The 19695-nt window shown below is 40.6% G+C and overlaps 1 protein-coding gene across 4 annotated transcripts in view; it reads right to left on the reverse strand.

Annotated features, from left to right (window-relative positions):
* Positions 1–14316, reverse strand: part of NSD3 (nuclear receptor binding SET domain protein 3) — a 92525-nt gene extending 78209 nt beyond the window's left edge. For all 4 annotated transcript variants that reach the window (XM_081127051.1, XM_081127052.1, XM_081127050.1 and 1 more), the window contains exon 1: positions 13761–14316. The gene's annotated coding sequence lies outside the window, so the exon portion shown is untranslated. The remainder of the gene's footprint in view (positions 1–13760) is intronic.
* Positions 14317–19695: the final 5379 nt, after the last annotated feature.

Consider the following 19695-nt stretch of genomic DNA (forward strand, 5'->3'; position numbering starts at 1 on the left):
TCAATGGGGGGGAAAGGGGGGACATCTGTAATACTTTCAACAATATTTTTAAAAAATAAAATAAAAATAAATAAATAATAATAAAATAAAATTAGCTATGAAAACAGCTCCTAGATTTTCCAAGTCCCGCCTGCAGTTGCCTTGGCAGGGCCAGACCAAATGATTTCGACGGCCATATATGGCCTGCGGGCTGGATGTTCCCCACCCCTGCTCCAGAGCATTGATAATATTTAAAAACAGAAAACCCCCCACAAATTTAATAACCTCCCATGGCTCTCCATGCCTTAGGACAAAAACCCAAAAGCAGATCTTTCTTGATTTGGCCCCTGTATACTTGTTCAGCCTCCTCTCCTGCTGCTTCAGCTTTCCCACCTTGCCCTCCACTAGTCTAGCATTTCCTCTCTGGTCAACCACTCATCCTTGAAGATTCTATTCGGATGTGTTAAGATACTTCAAGAAACTTTTCCAGACTGTCCCCTCATACATCATACACCCTCTGAAGCCAGGTCAAGTACCCTCTTCTGCGGGATAGCATTCTACCTACACTCTACCATAGCACTAAATACATGGTAGAGGGCTGTCTTGACCTAAAGGAAGGGTGTGAGTGTTAGTGAACATGATTCTAAAACACCTGTGTAAGAAATAATAGCAAAATACTTTATTACATCAATTCTGGATACCAGCTGCTGTCTGTTAATTGCCCGCTGTAGGCTGAGACAATGTTGGGCCAAGGTTCATGCTAGCTCCTCCTTCCTTCCCATTCTACTGCTGCTACAATGGGAAGGAGACCAAAAGTTACAGCCAGGCTGTCCCCACCCCAACCTACACAGGCTTCTCTAATAAATATTTATTGAACATCTACTATTTACCAGACACTGGGCTAAGCACAAAAATGATAGGGATGAAAATTTAGGCATGACTCCTACAATCATACAGTTACATTATTACTGGAGACAGAAAAGCAATAAAGGAAAAGTGCAGGAGATGAGGCTCAGAAATTGCTCCTGGTAAGATTCATTTATTCATTTCATATTGAGTGCCTGTATTATGTTTAGTCCTAAGGACTAGAGATAAAAGATAAGCAAGACAGAGGCCCTTTTGACAGAAAGGGACAAGAGCCCTGGATGACAAAGGAAAACATTCGGGTTGAGAAGCTAGGGGATGTGAGAACAGAGAGAGGATGCAGGGGACCTCAGACATTTCTAGGCTTAGGAAACAAAAAGTCCTAACCTGTGGGGAGAGGAGCACCTTCCCCACATTTAACTAAAAGGATTTTCAGTTCTGTTAAAAACTTTCTTGGCTTCTTAATATCACAGCTTCCAAATGATCTAGATTATTAGAAAGGCCTTTCTTGATATGTTACAAAACCAAATTACAAGTATTTAATAAAAGCACATTACCTAATTCCGGGAAATAAAAACAACTTAGATGCCAGAGAATATGGAAAGACTGGAAGTTTATTTTGAGGACATGGGACTACTTCATCTCTGAATCCCCAGGCCAACTACAATGCCTGGCACATTATCAATAAACAAATCAGTTGAAAACAGAAGCGAGTACTACATTTAAGGGGCCCTAGGATTGAATTAACAACTGAAATATTTTAATATGAACTAATAACCATTAAGTAATTAGTATTGTTGAAATCCCACGGGCTGTTTGTTAACACCATGCATTTAGAACTCACTGTACAGATTTGCCTTTTCCTTCTTAAAAAAGGTCATAAATAAAGCTAGAAAATATCTGCACTTTGATTATTTTTATGTCTAACACAAAACCAAACTAGCAGCAGAAGAAAGACTGGGTAGCTCAGAAGAAAGAAGGCAAACTTCCTCAGAGCTCAGGAATGAGCTGCTGAGAGCTAATAAACCAACCACAATTTTCTATGATGATTTTTCATATACAGACAATAATAAACTTATTGGCCACGCTAAAAAAAAAAAAAGGTTATGGGTCCTTTTATTACTAAAATATTTAGTGTATTTAAGATTTTCAATTTCTAACCACCAAAATCTCTGGGTCACATAGATTTGTGGGTGATTTTCACAAAAATATGCAGGGAGAGAGAAAACTTCCAGTGGTAAAGACAGAACTATAATAAGAACCATTTTTCAAAATCTGTTCATTTAAACATAATAGCCACAGTTAAAAAAGAAAAGCCCTTACAGCCATCCAAAAGAACTATATTAAGCCAATATTTTTTCTAATGAATAAGCTCTAAGTGGAAATTTATTTTATAAAGATAAATAATGTATAAATTCCCTAAATAAAAAGGCTTTCATTCGCATCTTAAAACATTGTTTAACTGCTTTAAAATATGTAAAGCAATAGATAAGTAAAAATAAAGCCCTTTCTACACTTACCATGTTGGCATTTCAAGATCAGAATTAAATCACTAATTTACTATAAGAAATATTTGATCTCCAACTACTCTCAGATAACTCAAACAAGCCAAATATTGCTTATATCAGTTAAAGTGACTATATCCGCTACACAGTGATGTTCATTCATAAATCATAAATCAAAAAAATACACTGGAAAATAAGGACTTGGAAGTTCTCCTTTTCATTTCAACCAATGGCATACAAATGACTTTCAATAAATTCCTTGATCTCTAAAGAGATTAGGAAATAAAGCTAAATACTAAAAAACTGACCATGGATGTATTTTCTCATATTTTTGTCCATTTTGTTAACTCTATTGCATTTTAGGTAGATAGGATTTAGAGCATGTGTGTACATCTGGACAAAAGTTTGTTTTTAAAATAAGAGTTCCCAGAGAAACATTTCTATATGAAATCACAACTAGTCACCCTAAATTAACCATACCAACACCACCAAGTAAATAATTCTCTAAGTAAATAATCAAAAGCTGAGTCTCACCTTGCCTATTCCCAGACTCCAAGTGGCATGTTACTCCAGATATGTATCTTATTCCTTACAGAGTCCTTTTTTGTTTTGTTTTGTTTGTGACAGAGTTAATTACTGAAGACCAACTATGTACCAGACCCTGTTCTAGGTCCTAGGAAATCAAAGGAAAGAGATTCTGGTCTTATGAACAAGGAAATTTCAGACAATGTTAAGCTAATAAAACAGGGTAATATGATACAGTGACTGGGGGGGCTAGATTGTTATAAAAAGGATTAATGGAATCAAAACTAGGAATTAATCATATAGAAAGACTGGAGGAAAAGAAGTGAAAACATAATGACCAGGCATATCTTTAATTTTCTACCGAGTTCTCTTTGTTTCAGAGGCTTCTGAGGTATGGCTATAGTAAAAATATCTAAATAATAGTTTAGTCAAGTAATCCATGTAATATAAAAAGCTTAAACTTTAAATATGTTTTTGTTGATTTTAGAGAGAGAGGAAGAGAGAGAGAGAGAGAAACATTGATCACTCTGGGGACTGAACCCAAAACCTAGGCATGTGCCCTTCCAGGGTATGGAACCAGCAACCTCTCAGTGCATGGGACAATGCCCAACCAACTGAGCCATAAAGGCCAGGGCCAGAGCAGCACTCTTTTTAAAAGCATAATAGTACAACTCCAGAATCTGCTTAACTCTAGTGCTGTCATCCCAAATATTTTCTGAAACTTTCGCTTAAAATTTTTCTACTAAAAATGTGCCAAGAAGGATAATGGTGAAGGACATTAAAATATCCTGTATTAGGAAGTGACCTACATGAAATGAAACATGATTAGGAAATCCAAAAATCTATATCTTATTTCATTTAACCAGAAACCCTGTCACTAAATACAATCACACAATTTTCACTTGACTATGATTCCACTAAATTACATGTTTTAGGTTGCACTGTCAATCTTATTTTTTCCTGACTAAACTACATTACTATTAAACTGCCTTGTAGCAACACAAAACTTAATAGTAAAACACCCTATTTTTCGTATCCATTTGGTTTAACCTCAACAGTCTTCACTTTATTCTTGACCAAATCCATCAACAACAGACATGGTGTTACCACTTGAAGAAAATTTACATTATTTTCCAATCCCTTACATCAAGGGTACTGGCTCACAATGAAAGTTACTACAGACTAAGTAACTTACACCAGTCATCCCGTTCCATTCACTATGGAATCTAGTAAACAAACAAGTTCATCCATATATTTTCCTACCTCTTTCCCCAACAAACTTAAATGATAATAAAATGGTTTCTCAGATTGGTTCTTAAAATTTTGCAAATGTTCGAATTTTACTTTCTTTTCCCTTGTATTCTTCATTCCCCATAGCAAGACATAAAGAGAATGCATTACAGAAATGATATGTAGTTCTTAAAGTACTAAGCAACTTATCATAATATCTAAAATAATATATACTAAGTTTATTTTTCCTATAAAGACCAGGGTTTTTTGTTTCATCAGGTTGAGTACTTTAGTATTTTAGGTTCAACTGTATTCAACATTGTGTTTTCAAAATAAGTTATCAATAAAAGAACGTAAGTAACTTCATACCATAAATTCAAAATTTACATGATTACCTATTTGCTTAATCAGAACTCTAAGTGTTGGTGAAGCTATAGCCACCATGCTGTTGTTATAACAACAGTGTAAATAACTTGGACTGGAAAGTTAACTTCATGTTCATACTTGTACCAGCATGAATTCTCTCTTACCAACTGAGAAACACCCACATAACCCATGCAAACATTCTGACCAAGCATTAGTTAACTTTCAACTTTTAACTTCTATGAAAGTGAGTTTGGGCCAGCTGAGTTTATTTCTTCATCCATTAAGCATGCAACTAAAGATTAGTTTGTTTTGCAAGTGTTATTTTTCTTATATTAAAAAAAGTCATTTACTACCAGCTACATATGCCTGGTACAGTTCTAGGCACTCTCTGTTAGCAATAATCATGCCTGGGATAAACCCCACTGTTATGACACTGATGCTGCGCAAAGCTCTAGGCACACTCTAGCACTTCTGATTTGGATCCCTGTAATTCTATAAAGTAGTCATTTTCATCTCTACTTAGAGATAACACTGAGCCTCAGAGGTAAGAGGTACAGTGGGAACAGGAACTCAGATCTCCTTGATTCTTGCCCTACACTCCACTGACCACTGAGTTTAAAAAAAAAAGAAGAAAAAAAAAGATGTTTTGTTATATGGCTTACGGCAAACTGTACAACTATCAGGGTGAAGGTCAGTTAGAGCAAAGCAAACCTCTCTTAAAAAAGAAAACCATACTTTCCAAATGGTGACAAGTTTGCAACAATTAATTATACAGGCATAGTATAATTTATATAAACATTTTCTAAAACAAGGTATTTCTAAATAAAATCTGAATGAAAAGAAATATATTTTAAAGCACATACAACACTCTCCATTGCAATGTGCACCATTGCATTATACTCTTTAAATGGGTGAATTGTATAGTATGCGAATTATTTCTCAATAAAACTGTTATTTTAAAAAAACCTTTCTGGAGAATAAATTGAAAATATGTCAAAAGCTTCTGAAATGTTCATATTTTTTAAGTAATTCTTTTTCCAAGAACTGACTGTAATAAAATAATCATACAGTGGTTTTTTTAAAATGTGTAAGGATGCCATCAAATTATAATATTCCCAAATTGCAAAATGCCTAAAATACCCTCAACAGAAGAATGGTAAACATTCTTTACAATGAAATTTATGACAATTTAAAAAATCACATTCTCAAAAAAGAATTTATTTTTCAGTAAAGCACGTTACAAAATAATATAAATGTACAATTCCAATTTGTAAAAAAAAAAAAAATACATATACTGTATACATAAGAAAAAACACTGGAAGGCTATTGAATAAAGTGTTAATAATAGTTACTTCCAGTTGGTAAGATTTCAGGTGATTTTAAACTTCTTTATACCCTACTGGTTTTCAATTTCCCTCCTTTCATAACTTAAATATAATAAATGTTATTTTTAAACTAGTAGCCACTTTAGAAAGTACAAATTTTCCATTAAAAGATAAAAACTAACAGGGTCATCAGCATTTCTTAGGGGTAGGTATGTATGTGCATGTATGTTACATGTTTGCAATACCTTAACCTCAATACCTCAGTCACCAAATAAATTTTTTTTTTTTAAATGTTTTTATTGATTTCAGAGAGAGGAAGGGAGAAGGAGAAAGAGAGAAAAACATCGATGAGAGAGGAACATCAATTGGCTACCTTCTGCACATCCCCTACTGGGGACTGAGCCTGCAACGTGGGCATATGCCCTGACCAGAATCAAACCAGCAACCTCGGTATGTGGGACGAGGCTCAGTGCAAGGCAATAAAATATATTCTAATGACCAGTGAATAACTGTGCAGGTGATAATACAGAAACCCTGAGATGACCAAAAGCATATTCACTATACTTCATACACAAAGCCAAACTACCTAATTTAGGTTTTTAAAATAATTACATCAAGTCATGTTTGCTTCCACATTTAGGAAAAAACATCCTTTCCGGGGGGAAATTAGCAAGGGATATCTTTAACCTTCAGTCAGAATAAAAAATGAACACCATTCTATTGCATTACAGAAAGAAACTCGAGGATATAGTAAAGCACAGCAAGAAGTTTCTCACCACAATCAAACATGAAATACTACATACTAATATATCAGGGATCCTGCAGAAATCATAAACACGAAGACAGTTTTACAGAAATAGACTGTATTCCCAGCAGGTGTGTGTGGGGCGGATGGACAGTCAACTTTTTCTATTAAAATCCTTGAAAGTCAACATTTAACCTTTGCAAACATATAAAATAGTCTAGAAAGCCCAGGAGGCACAATCAAGTAAAGTAAGTTTCTTTAGTTTCAAAAGAAATTTGGTTCACCTAGGCAAAACACAGAAAAGGTAAGAAGAATCCAGCAGAGGATGAAGAGTCAAGCATAGATGGTCACTACTGATTACGTCTCAGGTTAATAGTTTTTGAATGGTTTACATTAATGTGAAGCAACAGTCAAACTAGTTTTTGTAAAATAATATACTTAAGTTAGAAGATTATTATTACTATAGGCAAATTTGACACGTACTAAGCAAAAGTCTGAAAGATTAGAGTTTGCACATGAATCTAAAGCCAAGTCATTAAATCCTATCAAAAAGGGCAAAAGAGACGAACTCTGAATAAAAAACACTTTGCATAAAATGACATAATTCTTGTAGAATTCAGTATTTTTTGTTGTTGTTAATCCTCACCCGAGGATATTTTTTCCATTGATTTTTAAGAAAGAGTGGAAAGGAGGGAGAGGGGGGTATAGAGAGGAAAAGAGAAGGAGAGGAGAGAGAGGGAGAGAGATATCAATGTGACAGAGACACATCAATTTCCTGGCCCCCGTGTGTGCCCCAAGTGGGGCCAGGGATCGATCCTGCAACTCTGGTATGTGCCCTTGACAGGGAATGGAACCCGTGACCCTTCTGTATGAGGGCCCAGTGCTCTAACTGCTGAGTCCCACCAGTGAGGGCAGGATTCAATATTATTTTTGTTTCACATTAGTTAATAAAGCCCAAGATTTTCAAATCACTAAATGACTATACTAAAAGTTAGAAAGCTGTTCTTTTTTAATTGCATAGATAATCCTTCTGATAATAACATGTAAAAACTGGTCATTCAGTTTTTACATCTGCTGACACCTCAGGGCTATTAATTTTTAGGTTATTTTTCAACATACTTTTATCCCTAAAGTCCAAATATCAGGAAGGCAGTACCAGCTACAGGAAAGTTATCTCTGCAGCTTTTCTTAAAGGGTTTTATTACCTAGGTGGTGACTACATGATGTTCACTTTCTAATTATTTATCTGTGCTGTACACTTAGGTTTTATGGTCTTTATGTCATGTTACACAACTTAAAAGTTTTTTAAATGATTAAAGTTTCGGGGTGTTTTGTTTTGTTTTGTTTTTTAATGTACAGCTTTCTTACAGATGTTAGAAACAAGACTCAACAGATGCAATACTGTCTTGGCTATGGCCAAAAGTCTCCATATGACACTTTTTAATTTTCTTCTTCATCACAAATCAATTTGATAAGCTAACTTTTGCTTTACCCAGAAAATCCCAGGAGGTCACAGAGTTCTTAAATTTAAAATATCTACTTATCTATTTCAGGAACCCTGAATACAAGTTACACCAAAATAAGAAAAAGCATGTTCTATGGCAGAAAAATATTCTTACACTAAAAAGTAATGTTTAATTGTCTATCAAGGTAAGGAGAAAGCAGGCTATAAAGAAAAAGTCAAGAAACACATACCCATATATATATATTTCAAACCTTCTAAAAAGTACTCAAACTGAAATCTGAAAATCTTATTCTATTTAACATGGTAGTCTATTCAGCCTAAGGAGTTCCTGAAGTCTCTTAGGTTAAAGAATTCTTGTGCTTTCCTACTTCATATTAAAAAGGAAAAAAGCTGAGTTATTGTGTGGGAATTCTATCCAACATTTCAGAAGGTATAATATAAATGCAAGGTATTATTCTTAGATAATGATATATTCCTATGGTTATAAATGGAAATTATAAATATAAAAATTTTTCCTTTTCCTTTTCACTTTCTCCTCAATACAGCCCTAAATCTAGATGAAAAAGGGAACTGAGTAAGAAAAAAAGTTATCATTGTAGATAAGTCAACAATGACACAGATCCACATTTATATTTAAAAATAAGCCAAGAACCCATTTTTAAAGAGCTTTTCAAATTCAAAATCTTGTCAATAAACAGATGTACTTTAGGAGTAACAACACATCCATCCAGTAAAAAACTGACCATTCTCTAAATTCACAAAACTTAAAATATGCCTTTAACCTTCTTTTCATGCCACATTATAGAGGCCCAACATGAAACAGAAGTGTTTACAAGTATTTATTAACTACTTAGTAAAGTCAACAGTAAAAACCAAAAACAAAACTCTGTAAGCTTTTTAAAAATGTGTTAGGTAGCCATAGTATAATCAATTTCTTACACTTACCATTATTAATATTTATAAAAAGATTAGCTTGCAGAAATAAAGTTCATCATTCATTGAAAACTCAAATGCTGGACATGTTTATTAACAAAGGGATAAATCCTCTTTGTTGCTCTTTCAAATGTAATAGACTCTACTTTTCTTACAGTAAAACTAAAAAGAGCACTGCATCAAGATTTTATGAATAGATACCAAATTCTAAACCTTTTTAAAGCTTTAATGATTTTAATTTTTTAAATATCTAAAACAGACTACCTTTTTGTTTTAAAAGAACCCAATAAATAAGTACCCATGGTAACTTATTTTCGTCCTGATAGACAAAAATAATAAAAAATAAAGTTATCAACAGTGTCTGCTATGATTTTTAAAAATTTTTTTTCTTTTTTTACTTTTTTAATACATCTTTATTGATTTCAGAGAGAGGAAGGGAGGGAAGGAGAGAGAGAGAAACATCAGTGATGAGAGAGTCATTGATCGGCTGCCTCCTGCACGCCCCCCACTGGGGATTGAGCCCTTAACCCAGGCATGTGCCCTGACTGGGAATCGAACCCTGATCGCCTGGATCCTAGGTCGATGCTCAACCGCTGAGCCATGCCCAGCAGGGCTAAAATTTGTTTTCAATGAGGTATAGTTCATTTAAAAAAATTTACCAATGTCGCATTTTTCTTTCCAAATTGTTTTCCAGGACCATAAAGGTCCTCTTATTTTTTCGTTTCATTGCTGTCTTATTTCATTGATAATTTTATTAAAGTAGGAAAAATTCTGCCCCAAACCACTTCATTACGCAAAACACAAATTTCAAGATACTTGGACATGATTCATTTATGCATGCAAAAATATTCTGTGCATATGCTATATGTAAAACATAGTGAACAAATGAAAAATAGAAGCATGATCCTTTGCCTCACTGCAACTTAATCCTCTTGAATTCATTATACTAAACGTGCCTAACCTTGAGAATTCCCTCTCACCTTGAGCTGTCACAAAAAGCTCAAGTACTTTCATAATAATGAAGTAATGTGATGTGGTGTAAATAGCCAGGTAACAGGTTGTCACCAAAGCCTGTTTTCACTCATGTAAAATAAAGTAGTTGTACTGGATCTCTTTTTATTTAAATAGGCTGTTAGGGACTTAATTCAGGACCTGCTCTATGACTTATAATAGCAAAAACCTGTTAACAACTTAAACAACATTCCAAGCAATGAAATACTATGTTACCCTTAAAAAAAAGCTATAGATCCATAAGTGCTCATTCAGAAGGATGTCCCAGATAGGCTGTTTTTTGTTGCTGTTTTTTTAAATTTTATTTATTGATTTGAGAGAAACATCCATCATTCGTTGTTCGACTCATTCATTAACTGACCAGATTGAACCTGGGGATCAAATCGCAACCTTGGCATATCCAGACAATGCTCTAATCAACTGAGCTAATCCGGCCAGGGTCCAGATAGCCTGTTAAAACAAAAATGCAAAATGCAGATAGTGTGGCCAAATTCACATGCATTTTTAAGACAGATATACGTATATGTACAGAAATGTTCTAAGACACACAAGAAACTTCAAATGGTCACCAGTGGGAAATAGGGTGTTAACTTTTTTAAACCTCTTAGTCTTTTTATAATATTTCAAAAAAAATTTTTTTAAATAATGAACATGTATTATCTTAATGAATCTTTTTAAAAACCTAAAAGTAAAGGTCTGCTGATTCAGGTTGTATAATTAGAAAAGACCTGTGTTCAAATACTGGCTTTGCTATTTACCATGTGTGATGTTAAGCTACTTAAACCTCAATTTTCCCGTCCGTAAAAAGGAGTTAATAGTACGAACCTCACACAACTGTCTGGAGGGTAAAAGAAAATCATGCATGTAAGATACTCAGCATAGCACATTGAAAGAGAACAACTATTATCAGCTATAATTATGATTATTATGAATGTTATTATAAACTCCACAAAGAGTATCTAGAATCAGATTTGACAATTCACTCAAGGATGACCAATCTCAAATACAATCAACTTCTTTTACCCAAAACTCACTCAATCGGGTCCACATAAGAGCATATTTAATAACTTAAAGTTAAATGAAAAAAAGGGTTCTTACAGCCCTAGCCAGTGTGGCTCAGTGGTTAGAGCGTCAGCCTTCACACTGAAAGGTCGAGAGTTCGATTCTTGGTCAAGGGCATGTACATACCTAGATTGCAGGTTCAATCCCTGGCCCTGGTTGGAGCTCCTGCAAGAGGCAACCAATCAATGTGTCTCTCTCACATCGACATGTCAGTCTGTTTGTTTCTCTCTCTCCCTCCCCCCTTCCTCCTTCCACTCTCTCTAAAAATCAATGGAAAAAATATCCTCTGGTGAAGATATATTTTAAAAAAAGCTCTTAGGTAGCAGGTGAGCTGATGGATATGGTAATCAGAGTAAAGTTTGGGTTTTAATTGTCATCTAACTAGAACAGCCTTCTTCATTATATGGATATCTAAAAAGGAGCCAGAATACTCATGACAACTGGGCAAGGGACCCTGATTTTGTTGTGGTCTTTACAAAATGTTGAATACATAGGAATACACTTTTTTTTTTAGTAATTCAAGCTGCCAATGTGAGTTAATTTTAATATAAAGCAATTTCTCATTTTCCTAAAAATTTATGGCACTAATAGTTCATGCACACAAATTATGATTTAATTACAAATAATATGTCAAATGAATGGAGATATAAAAATGCAGTCTGCATAAAAATAAATTCCAAAAAGGCTTACTGAATGGTTTTTTAGTGGAATTTTTCCTCACAAAATTTTTCCAAAAGATCAAGAACACCTCCTAAACTTCTATGTAACAAGTGAAAAAATATTGCATTAAGGTATATTAAATCAATATGTAGTACAACTGGTTTGAGTCCATCATATCACAATTTTAACAAGCCTTCCTGGTATCAGAGAACAGTTGAAATATGGACATGATGAATTAAAGTTTAGATTACCTCAATTACAATTATAAAACAAGAGGTCACACACACATTTAATCTTCTTCAATATGAAAACAAAAGAGTTTCCACCTAATTTTTCTACCTTTAAATTTGTAAGGATTTAAACTGAATTTCATATCACACAAATATAGTTACATGTGAATACACTGAAGAGTTACTATAGCTTTCCTGAGAGTGACCTGAAGTTCCCACCAAAAATACTGGCTCCTCAATGAGGCTCTGAGAACTGTATGCCTACTTCATAGATTATTGCAGTATGCTGCACTGGCATTTGAAGAACATATTGAGCTAGCAACGTGAAAGTGAAGGGAACAGAGTTGATAAAAAATGGAAATGCTTCTTAACCTATAAGCAAGAGCTATCAGAAACACCATTTTAAAATACTACGTGCATTTCTAATTTTCTAATACTCAAAATACAGCAAGCAGATTATCTATGACAAGCAGATCTTCCAATCAATCCCTTCTCACCCCCACACAATGCTTTGCCAAGAACACAAGCCCAAGTAAAATAACCGATGCAATTTCCTTGTTTACTTAAAGAATTGCAGAAAACATGTTGACTGCTTCTGAGGCCTCTGAAACAAATGAATATTTAAAAGACCTTTCATGGTCATGTCTCAAATAAGAGAGTACTAATGATCCCTTCAGCTAATAAAAATACAGTCTTAACTTTATAAAAAGGGTTAAAATTTACACTGCAGTTCATTAGCATGTCTTCTTTGCAACCAGAAGGTGGGGGGCCAGCAAAACACACGAGATGGAAAACATCACTACCTCCTTTGGTGGTTATGAATAATTTTAAATGACCTCAAGATGGAAGGGAAGAGTTCATGAATAGAAAGAAAGGGGGTTAACCGTCTGAAATGGCCCCTTCCAGATTCAAACTGATGTCGGAGAGAAGGAATTTATTTACACTGCAGTGCCTGGCAGCAAACATGGCTGCCCCTGCCCCCTTTAAATCTAAAGAGTCTTCACTCCTTCACCAAGACCATCAAATTATGGCCATGTCTCTCCCTGTCTTGCTATCGTAACACTAACACTTCTCCTCCCTCAACAGGGTAAAACCCACACCTCCGCATTTCACAACAACCATAACAGCATAACCACTTGCTTCTCTATTTTCCAGCCTTGAAAGAAAAGGCACAGAATACACACAAATATAGGAACAAAAGACTTTCCCTCCCTAACACTTTAATAACCCCCTTCCCCTTCTTTTCCTCCCACTCTGTGATGTTTGGTCGCTAGTTCCCATCATTTTCCATATTCAGTTAATTTCCTTCTCTATCCCAATACTAGGTCTTCCAGTTTCCTCAGTCTATTTCCTACCTTCCTTTTGCATCCAGTTTCAATCATTTCTCCTCCCTTTTCCTAATCCACCTCTTCCTCCACTTCCATTCCCTCGTTTCTCCCTTGATGCCCATGTCTCCATCAAATTCCATCTCCTTCCCCCAGACCCTCCCAGTTCCTACCCGACACCCCCAAGCCTCCCTATTCCTCCGCCTGCCCAGGTCTAACTCCGCTCCTCTTCCCCGCCCCTCCCCCGTCCATCTTTATCCCCGCCCCCATCCCACCTCTACTCCCAATTCCCAGCCCAGCGCCACTCCAGCTCTTACCCCAATCCCACCTCCCCTGCCCCACCTCCCCACACCCTTCACCCCCCCCACCTTGCCATCTGCTCCTCCTTCTAGGTTCCCCTGAACCCTTGCGGGCCACTCGCTCGTCCTCCCACTCGGGCTAAGGTCTCTCTCCCGACCACGGTCCCATCCCTAAGTCGGCCCCTCCTCGGCCCTTCCAGCAGACACACACACAAACACGCACGCATTCACTTTACCTTCAGTTTGTTCCATTCTAACCCCCGGCCGTGTCAGTAGGATCACAGGAGAGACACGGAGGCCCGGAGCGGGACTGGGGTGCGGGCAGCCGCCGGGGCAGCGGGGGGAGGAGACGGAACCAAGCTAGGCCGCATGAAATCCCCGGGCTAGATTTTTCTCGCGCAGGATGCCTCTGCCATGGCGGCGGGCACGGAGGAGGGCCACGGCCAGGCTGGCCAGGCCGGCCGGAGCGGAGAGGAGGACGGCTGCGGGAGGTGGGGTAGGCAGAGGGGGTGGACGGATGGGGGGGTCTCCGCGCAGCCGCTGCTACCGGAGAGGAGCCTGTGGCTGGCGGCCGACTGGGGCAGCGAGGGTCCTCCGGGCTCGAGTGGGCCTTCGCTCGCCTGTCCGCGGCGACCAGTGGACAGTGGCCCCGGCCTCGCCTAGCTTGTGGCCTTCGCTGCCGCTGCCGCCGCTCCCGCCGCTGCCGCCACCGACGCCGCGCACAAAGCCCCCCCACCCCGACTCTCAGAGCGCCGCCGCCGCCGCCGCCAAATCTTCAGCCGCTCATTGGCTGCCCCGGCGCCTACCGGGAAATGCAGTCCTGAGTTTGGGGCGCGGGGGGCAAAAAGGAGGAAGAGGCTAGTCAGCGGGGCGGGAAGGAGGGGCCGGAGCGAGAACCGAAATGAGAGCAGCCCGAGGGAGCCTAGACGAGAAGTGAGACCGCGGGCGATCCAGGCTCAGAGACGGGAAGGAACGGTGCGGAGGGGAGCCACCCCAAAACCAAACTAGAAGACAGGGAAGGCAGGTTCAAGGTTGGGCGTGCGCGGTGAAATCGTGCTCGTGTGTGTTACGTACTTAATAACAGCACGTATACTGAACACCGTATGGTACACCTCCGGGTGGTACTGCTCTCCAACCCCTGGATGTTAGAAATAACCTAGGGACGGGCGCCCGGTTAAGACGACGGGGACAGAGTACAACAACCGATGCGCCTCCTGGGCTGTCCTCCGTCCGACAGCTGTCAGCGCCGCCTGTTCCACATGGGTCTGCGTGTGGACACCGTGGCCGCAACTTCCTACTTGACCCTCGGGGGCAGCCCGTCTCTCGGGGGGCAGGCTTCAGCCGCACGCTCCCCACTGCACGCATTGGAGGCCTTGGAGGCATCTCAGCCCCTGCTACGGAAGCGCCGACCGCCCTAGCAGGCACCGGGCCCCGCGCGCCTTCTTCCTGCTCGCGCTGCGGGCCCGGAGGCTTGTGGGTAACTAGAAAGAAGTCAGCGCCTCCTGACCCCGGGGCCCGAGGGACCCGGGGGCTCCAGGGGGCTCCGTGCCCGCTTCCCGTGCCTGGGCCTTCTGCGGCTGGCCGCCAGATCTCCCTCTACAGGGATGGGAGGGCATTTGTCTCAGAATTCACTCGAGCACGAGAGGAGGGAAAGGGAGTACAAATTCCCTGTAACCCTCTAGCCCTCCCCATCCTAGGAAATTTATGTTAAACAATGGAAGGACCTGGGGGTGTGACACCGTAAACTGTTCTTGCTGGGGCGTGCAGATTTGGTGATATTTCCTGGGGCCTGTTTGATAATGACTAGAACGTTGCAGCACAGAGAATGTACCAAGGAAACACAGGCAGCAATCAGATGAGGAAACCAAAACTCTGCTCTCGGTTTTGAGATTAATAAAGCCATATCACTACTAGATGCTATACTCTCCATGGATGTTATAGTGCTGGATCTATTTGGTACAGTTACGAGAAATTTCCTGATATCTTTAAATACCACTTAAATAAGAAGTTAAAACATTCCTACAGATCAATTATTTTAATCCTCTCTGGAGGATATTTTTTTCATTGTTTTTCAGAGAGGGGTGGGGGGAGAGAGAAACATCGTTGTGAGAGAGACACATGGATTGGTTGCCTCCCACATGCATCCCCAGGGAGCCTGCAGGAGCCTGCAACCAAGGTACATGCCCTTGGCCGGATGGAACCTGGACAGTCTGAGGGCGGAGGCTATAACCACTGAGCAAAACCGGCTAGAGCCAGATCAATTATTTTAATGATTACTAATTATGTATTAGTTTTTAAAACATGACCCTGTTGATAATACTAAGGATGATATTCAGAATTAAGCATTCCCATTACAATTAATCATTAAATATTTCTAAAACTATGCTTATGTAGTATCTATGCCATGTGTAGCAACCGAAGTTAAAGGAATCAATAAAATCACATTTTTTGTTTTAAATTCCTAGATGCCTTTTTGGAACACAGACCTCCAAAGAGTTTGATTCAGTCTCCTGGGAAGAAAGGTTAAATTGGTCTTTTTTCTTTTTTTCCTATGATCCTTTCTACCTCCACCCTTCTTTTCCACCTTCCCATGTTTACCTTGTTTTGTTGATAAACTGTTGCCTTGACCAGACACCTGGATTTTCCCCTTGAGGAGAATCTGGTTGTCCCTGGGGATTTTATTTTGATTTTCTTCTAAAACTATGCTAACTTTAAAATTAAGGGTATGTGAAGTAGATGCATAGTCTCTTTCTGCAAAACATTATAAAATACATTGTTAATAACATTTGATTTGGAACCATATGTAGGGAAATGGCCATTTAAAATAACTATATTTTTAGCATCTAACATCTGAAGAGAATATGCCTTCTCTTCTTCAAAGAAAATGGGCAAACAGGTCATTAAGACAGCAATCTAACAATCAGGACCAGAGTTAGGGAGAAAAACATTTTTTGTTTCTTTTTAAAAGATTATAACTAAAACTCCTTACATCATAGATCACTTATCCTGAATGTCAAAAAGTCGCCAGTCCTAAAAACAGGAGAAGGCAGACATTGCTTTGAAGAAATGAATTTCAGTAAGAAAGATTCTTAACCCTTCCCTTTGCAGAATAGGATTGCTGACATATGGCCATGGTAGAAAATCAAGCTCATCTTTCAAATAGTGATCTTGGAATCATGCATCTGGTTTATGAATACTTAATGCTTTTCACTGTGCCTGGTTGTAAGTGAATAGAATGCATGAATAAGAATATTTCCCGGTATAAAATGTCTCCCAGCGAACTCAGGGGAATATATTTGCATCCTTTATCTTTTCCAGAAAAGTACGGGTACATGGTTGTGCAGTGATTAATTTATGAAATTAATGTGAAAATTATAGCCTAGACTTTTAGAGCTCAAAATTTACCATCGGGAATTTTCAGGAGAAAACAAAACAAAAACAAAAACGTAAAAAGACCAAAGCTTTATAGAATTTGTTAAATCTAGTAAACATAGAATGTGAAGTGAAACCTTTACGTGGAAAGTTGGGCATCACACATGCACAAAGGGCCCTCTAGTGGCCAAACTGAAAAGTTTTGCCTAGTTAACATAGTTGATCCATTTAGCTACTAGCTGAAAATGCTTTGCGGATTAAAAGCAGTATGTATTTAAGAACAACCCCCCCTCCCCAAAAAAACTCTGAAATTTAATACCCGCCATCTTTCATTCTTACAAATGTGCAGCCCAGATGAGTAAAGTCTGTGGTCAGCTAACATGTTAAGAGAAGTGCTCTCTGTGAGAAAGGTATTCCTTGCTGTCTGGCTTTAGTCACAGAAGAGCCACTAAATTTTTTTTCTTCTTTCTAGAGGTAGATAAAATGGATGAGTAGAGATAACTAGGGAGTGAGAACATTTCTAGATCTTTCACATTCCCAAGATGGCTCAGTTGCCCATCCTAGGCACTGAAGTGCCCCTCAAAACCCGCACAGCTACTATAATATATATTTTAAATATTACTTGAGATTTTTACAGAAAGTACTGATCATAAACAATGCCTGTTAAGAGAACATTTATAATGCAAATTCAGATTACACAGCTTTCCAGTTTTGGGCCAGAGGGATGCTAAAGATGTTTTCTTTACCATTCCCGCCCTTTCTGCCACTCCCTCTTTCCAGTGCTCCCTCCGCCGCAGTTGCGCAGTTGGAGGGGGTGGGGAAGGAAAGACAGGAAAGTGATGTAATTCACGACTCCAAGATGGTTACCATGGCGACTATCAGGCATGTTGGGCTATCCGGGGAGTAAGAGCTTCTTTACCCCGGCCTTCAACGAAGGGTGTCGAGGACGACTGGTCCACAACCTAGAGACGGTGGACAGGTAGAAAAACGTCAGTCTTGCCTCCCTCCCCCCACGCCCGAGCACAGTCTCTTTAAACTAAAGCCGCCAGGGAAGAAAGTCATTTTACGGGTGGGAACTGGACCTCGCTGCCTCCAGGGATGCCACCGCGAAGGACGCCCTCGCTCCCCGTAATTTGAGAGCCCATTGGTGGGTGATGTCGTCACTCAGAGTGGCGTCACCCTCGAGGAAAGAGGTGGAGCCATAGAGACGGCCTCGGGCCCTTCTAGCTTGGGGAGCTGGGGAAGGGGGCATCGGGAAGGGCCTGGAGGACTGAGTCAGCCGTTCGCGGGAGGTAGGAGGTGGGGCGGGCGGCCCGAGTCCTCGGGCAGCGACCCAGGGGACCGAGCGCCTGCCTTCCCGCGGAGCCGCTCCCTCGGCGTCCCGGTTTCTCCCACCAGCGCCCAGTTTCCCCGACAGCTCCCAGCTGCCCAGCACGTTCTCCTGGGCCCCGGCCCTCGTCCCCCTGCCCGCCCAACAGCTCCGGAGTTCGGCCTCCATTCCCCCTCCTTCGTGCTTCCCTTCCTTTCTCTCCGTCGCCCGCGCCCCGCTTCTAGTCTACCTTCCGCACACCCGGGTCGCCGGCGGGGCTCGTCGTCTCGGTGCCCGCGCCTCTCCCGCACCCACCTACAGAGACGAGCCCAGACCCCATCACAGTAAACACGGCCCCGCACCGCCACGCGCACCAAAGCCCGGGGCTGAGGAGGGCGAGGGCGCCTTTGGCCCAAGTCTCCGAGAGGGAGCCGGAAGCAAGTGCATCCGGCCGCCGCAGGCGGCGGGGCGTGCGGGCGGGGGCGGTGCGGGGGCGCAGGCGGGGCTCGCCGCCCGCCCCGCCCCGCCCCCGGGGAAGTGGTTGCTCCCAGCCCCGAGAGCGGATTGGCGGCCGGGTGGGGTCGGTCTCCCTCAGGCGGGAGGACGCCCGGCTCAGTCTGGGCGCAGACGTTCCAAAGGATGACTTGAGCCCTTGCTCCAGATCTCAGCTCCGGCTGAGGTTCCGCCGGGAGAGGCCCCGGTACCTCGCTCCCAGCGGCGGGAGCGCAGGGCTGACGCCGCCCGGACCCGGCTCCTCCCGCCGCGGCTGGGAAGCGCGCAGGGCGGGGAAGGCTCTGCTCGGCTCACGCAGAGGTGCACAGCGCTGCGGGGTCCCTGCGCCGGACCCCCGTGCGCTTCCACTTGGACGCTTAGGCGGTACCCTGTGTATCTTCGCTGCTGCTTAAAGGAGTACTTTCAATCTTTTTTAATGATTCGTTGTATAATTTTTTTTAAATACTTTTATTGATTTTTAGAGAAAAAGGAGAGAGAGGGGGAGGGAGAATGATGCGGGGCTGCCTCCTCTATGCACCCACCAAGGCCCTGCCGGGGAATCCACCCGTGACCTTTCAGGGCGTACGAGGATCGATGCACCTACTGAGCCACACTGGCCAGGGCAGCACTTTCAATCTTTTCAAGTTCGGGGCAGCTTGGCCAAGTAAATTGAATACAAATTCAGGATATTTACTTTCTATCTATATTTTTAGGCTAAAAATAAGTGTTCCTTGCTTAGCTTCTTGAATACTTGGCAACAATTTAAGTAGATTACTAGGTACTATTGACCAGAGATGAAAATGTCTTTGAAGACCGTATCACCATCCAGAGCATCATCATATTAAAGGTCATTTCTGTTTGTTGGGATCTCAAATTACCATTCTCAAATCCAGGGCTAAGAGTACTATTCATGATTGTTGGACTCGACCCTGAAAGAGATTTTACACCTTGAATAGAATATGCAAATATTCTACCCTTGTAATAGTTAAAAACACTTA

This window comes from Miniopterus schreibersii (genome assembly GCF_964146895.1).
Source record: "Miniopterus schreibersii genome assembly, chromosome: 2".
Classification (NCBI taxonomy): domain Eukaryota; kingdom Metazoa; phylum Chordata; class Mammalia; order Chiroptera; family Miniopteridae; genus Miniopterus; species Miniopterus schreibersii.